Here is a 5,468-nt window from a genome sequence, read left to right as displayed (position 1 = left end):
GGTTCTAGTAAATCTTTTTCTGTTCTTTATAGCCGTCCTTGCTCGCCTGAAACTGTAGAGCAGGCAGAGCAAATGGAATTTGTTTCACACATGTAACACTTAGTTGTTGCAGTGCCACCAGTATTGCATGAAACTCCTTTCTGTTGATGAATGACACTGTGTGTTAGCAGGGCTGGCCTGAACACCCGTGAGCTCCATGGGATGGAGATGCTCCTTTTGGTAGACATGACGTTCTGCAGTCAAGCATGCACCTGACTGCTAATGAAACATTATGCAGATTTAGTAAAGCAGATTTTTAAATATAAGTAGTGCTAAATGGCATGACTCAACTAAGGCTGCCATCGCTGGAGCTCCTCTGCGTTGGCTTCTTGGTGTCCTGTGGGTCTGAACTGTGGTGGAAAGGGGAGAGACTTTTGCAGGGGGAGGAGGTTGCGCTGACCTCCTTGTGCTCCTCACATAGGCCGGGCTGGCCGCGTCTGCTGCCTGGCTGGAGAAACAGCCAGGGTTTCTTGGGCAGTTGGCCTGATGTTGGGGTTTGGTTAGGAATGTATGACTAAAACAAGTAATCCAGAATTTGTTAATACAATATTGTGGTAGGGGAGTAAACAAACGATGTCTGACTTCTTGCTGGGTTTTTTTTGAGCAGCTTCCAGGACTATTACAGTCTTGTAAAAATGTCTGCAGTGATTCCAGTTTCAGTTCACTTTAAGAAATATCTCCCAGTATTTCTCAGTTCCGGAACAAACTGGTGAACTCGTTTTAAAATAAATCTCTTCCTGAAGGAGAGACATCTGAATGCATTCCAGTTTCCTTGTTAGATTTGGAATGCAATGCATTAATTACGGGACATGCAAGCTATTTTCAGTGTGTATGCATGTGTGCTCTGATGTACTATCCTTGACCTTGAATAATTTCTTTGGAAACCTTAAAAGTTTTCTTTCAAGACCAGGCTTCTTTACTTGGAGAACTTTAAAAAGCATGAACTGATTTATTAAGTCTTTCCTAAAGTATCAAACCTGAATTTCAAGAGTATTTTAGAGAGACTCCAAAAGGTAAAAATAAGGCCTTCTATTCTCTTTCTTTGTGATTATTAATGTGGACTGTTTCTTTAAAGGGACAGTGTTGTTTTTCCTTAGAAGTACCTCTAGGACAGAAGTAACAATGATCTGCAAATCATTTCCCATTAAAATATTTAAAACAGGCACCTTTCATAGAAACATTTTTATTGACATAAAAAAATTGTGTTTGTTCTTGTGTTTCTTACATTTTATATTCTCCTTCATTTCTTTTCTTCCAAGGCTTTCTTTTCTTCCAAGGAAACGTTTTTCCCTTTCAGAGCTCACTTTCTGTTCAGGGGAGTGATGCCTTCTCCGCACAGGCTCCCGTGTCCGGGTGTGCAGCGGCCTCAACGGGAGCCACTTGTCAGGCCGGCAGCTGAGGCTCTTCCTCCCTTCTCTCCTTCCTTCCTTCCTTGCTTCCCCCACCCCCTGGCTGGCTCCAATTAATTAAAGGCAAATCCCTATGTCAGGATAGCCTGAAAGCTCTTTGAAAGTCAACGCTGGACCAATTGGCTCCTTTAGAAATCCCTGCTTATTCCTGGGTGCCGTGGTTTGTCACAGTGCTTGCTATTTTTCTTATAAACCTGTTAAAATGAGTCTTTCTATTGGACTGGGTGACAGCTCTTAATGTAAAATTAATCTGTGGATTATGGGAGGAAGAGTGTGTTTACTGGGGAAAGGAGTAGAATGCGGAATTGCACAAAGCATCGCACATCTCTGTGGATTCAGCTTGAGTGTCATCTCCTATCTAGGTAATAGTTATGTCAAAAAAACAACCAAACAAAAAAAATACCCCATGTTCTTGGTAGCAAAATACTGCTGCTTATTCAGGAATGCAGTTGACACCCTTTAACTTTTCCTCTTTAGCAGATTTTTCACTGGGGACTAGGTGGGAGAATTCGATGCGGTTTAAAAACAAAAAATAAAAGCTATTTAACCTGACAAAAGCTATCCTGGTTTTTGAGCATGCTGTCAGTGACAGGAACTAATTTGAAATTTTGAAGAGCTTTCATCTGTAACAAGGGCACAGATTTAATGTGAATTCTGATTGCCTGGAATGCAGTCAGCCCGAGAGCATGTGAATACTTGAGCACTGTCCAACAGCTACACCGCTTGTCCTGGGGGATGCGTCTCCTCGAACCACCAGCTTGTCCTCTGGCTTTGCCACCTGAAGGACCTGTGGAGAGGCTGTTGTGTGCTGGAGGTGCAGGTGGCTCTGGAGGTGCTTTTGTCACCCCCAGTGCTGCTCTGCGCCCTTCTCTGCACCCCGTACAGTGACATCCGTGACGGCCTCAGAGGAGGCACCGAGCGGCTTTGACCGTGCACCGGGTCCCTCTGCCCTTGGCCCCACCACGAGGGGCCGGGACGCCTGGGGAAAGCGTCCTCCAAGTCGCTGTCTGGAAATAGCTTTTTCCTGAGTTAATTCTGCAGATGTGTAAGCAGAGTGGGGCCTGCTCCTAGGAACTGAGGAGCGGAGGATTCCTGTGCGCTGAAGTCAGGACTGATAAAAGGAGGAACTCGGTGCTTGCACTAAAGGCTTCTCTGATTCGACACAACTGCAGAGATTGAAGTGTCTCTTGCTGTAGACTTTTTACCTACATTTGATTAAACTCTTCTGAAAACTGGAAAAAACGCAAGGTGTGGAGGAGGAGGCTCTTCATCTGTGTTTCAGGTCCATTCAAAATAATCCCTGTGCTCTATCACCCATTCCAAAAAGGCAGGCTTTTTTCTTTTTTCCCTCTATTCCTTGTTGCAAGTGAGTGCGTATGACAATTTTTGAAGTATCTGGGAGACTTTTGCTTTGCAAACGCACGGGCAATGGCTGCGAAGGTCTGACGTTAATTGGAAGGATGCAGTAAGAGCTGTCAGGGAGCTTAAGTGCACTCTAGTAGAGCTAGCTGATCAGATGCATCGGAAGCTCATTTACTGAATTAACGCGCTCAAAATTCAGGTGACTTACCTTTTGTCCTGCTTTATTTAACAATCTCCCTGTTTACATAAGTCATCTTTCATTATTAATTGGTGTCAGACCTCTAATACGATATGGAAGCGTCTGAAAAATAAGGGGGGGAGAGCACATAATAGGAAAATGCACAGAAGTAGGCGCTAACATATCTTTATTGTGACTTTCTCTTTTTTTTGGGCCAAAAGTTAATTACATTCAAGCGATCATTTTCAAGGCTGAGCGAGTGAAATGCTGCGGCGCGGGGCGGCTCCTGGGAGAGGAGCCGCTGAGCTGTCCTCCGCGGCTGCGGAGAGGGCAGGAGCTGCGCGGGGACGGGGCCGCTGGCTGCAGCGCCTCGTTCAGACCCGCCAAGCACAGAGCGAGCACTTGGCCGTCGAGGCACTTAAAATCGGATAAGCACTTACAGCGTGAGGTGAATTTACACTTTTTAATATCCTAGATAGAGCAAGTTCGTGTGTATTCCAATAATGTTCTTATTTTTAATATTAAATGTGTATTAAAAGCGAGATGTTTGGTAAAGATTTTCATTGGCATTGGCTCTTTTGGATTTGCTTCCCTTCGCTTGAGCTTAGCTCTCCCTGTTTTATGCTGTTGGCTTGTCTTTCTGCATGCCGAGCATAGAGGCAGCACTAGCTCTCCTCAGATCAGCTTCTGCTTTGCCCTTGGGAGTCTTTTTGGTTTTTAATTTCTAGATTCAGGTTTTGACCAGTTTAAAGTTCATGGAGCATCAATCCATGCTTGGGGATTAGTGATGAGCTCGAGAGCATTTGTGGAGAGTGTGAGTGCAGGTAGCGTTGTTACCAGGATTTCATGTGCCTGGTCGTCTTTGCCAGCGTGGTTTTGGGCACAGCACAGTGGTGGATAAAACGCTTGTGTTGAGAAGTTAGGGCCGGTGTTGACAGGTTGGTGTTCCTGGTGTGCTCTGGAAAGCAGGAGGTGCAGGGGTGCTGCATGGGGGATCTCACGTGGAGCTGTTGGTGGCTTGTGCTGCAGTGGCCTCCGTGACGTGCTGCTTCTCCCCCTCTCTTTGCGGAATGCATGGAGCTGCTCTGGGTGCCGGAGAAGTCGCCCTGCAAAAAGTCTCCCTTGAGTCCGTGCCAAGTTGGCCTTGGTGGCCACGGTAAGTGTGACACGTGATGCTTCATGGCACTTCTGCTGCCCTCCAGCTTTACCAGTCAAAGAACAGGGCGGAATTGATGGTCAGGACATTAAACAATTCATTTCGACTAAGGAAGGAATCTTGGAATGCTTTTATTATGAGAGGCTCTGGTCTGACCAGTGACAACTGGGACAGCTGGCTGAGCTGCTGCTGCTGTGGATGCAAAATGAGACTCAGTCCCTCCATTGATTTAGGTTGTAAACTGAGACCTTGCAGACTACAATTAGTGTCTTGGGGATAAAATATCAAGTCCATTATATTCTGTATCTGTGTCTGGATTTACTGTAGCCGTATTACATAGAAGCTTGATGCTTCAATTTCGCTTCCTCTCGTGCAGAGGGATGAGGACAATATAAAATGTGTGAATATAAAATGTTTAACTGTGTTTTTAAGCTCTTTGTTCTTGTAAGATATGAGAGCGCCATTGTGCAGTTTTCCTGGTTGACTCGAAATGCAGGGATGAGCAGAGGGGACTTCACTTGATGGTGCTACTTGGGAACGGAGGACAGGGGCTGGAAATGGCACTAGATGCGGCAGATGCCTTGGTGGCCTCATGGGATAAGGAAGCCACAATAAGTTCATTAGTATTTTTGTCATAAGATTTACAACAATAAATTGATTAGTGCTAGATAGAGGTTTCAGAAGCAATGTAGTGCTTAGCTTTACGGGCACTTTTTTCATTGAGCCAACTTGACATTATTTGTCCTGTACCCTGGCAATAACTCACAGACATTAATTTCTAGTTATGTGGATGGTAAGTGTAAGTGACCGTTTGGCAGGAACGAGGAAGCATTGAGGAATAACAGAGTTTGCTCCATGTTTTTGGAGAGAAGAAAGCAACATTTCAGGCTGACCTTCATGGATGGAGGGCTGGGGGAAGTAGGGAAGTTAGGCTGCCTGCAGTAAGGGAGAGCTCCGTAGATCCTGGAAGAGGTGTGTTTAGTGAGGATGCTGGCCAGCGGCTGCTCTGTCTGGTCTCCTTGCGGGAGGTATTGGCAAAGGCTCGGGCGCTGATGGATTCTTTCCTGCAAAATGAAACAGAGCCTTCAAAATGGACAGCAAACAGGCGAGCTTGACTCGTGTAGCATTTGAAGCCATAAAAGATGCTTTGGGTTATGGATTGAGTTTTTTGGATGTTTTCTGCTTCCATTTTATTAATAAAGTGGGTTGGGATGTAGGGTGCCTGGCACTGAGGAAATACCCTTTCTTGGGAAGTGGCAGCTCTCGGTTCAGTCTGCAGGGCGCTGGTCAGGCACTGCTTCCAGTTCAGCAAGAGTGGAAGCTG

The sequence above is a fragment of the Nothoprocta perdicaria genome, unplaced genomic scaffold (assembly GCF_003342845.1).
Source record: "Nothoprocta perdicaria isolate Ctin4 unplaced genomic scaffold, notPer1 scaffold_1, whole genome shotgun sequence".
NCBI lineage: Eukaryota > Metazoa > Chordata > Aves > Tinamiformes > Tinamidae > Nothoprocta > Nothoprocta perdicaria.
This window is presented reverse-complemented; position numbering follows the sequence as displayed.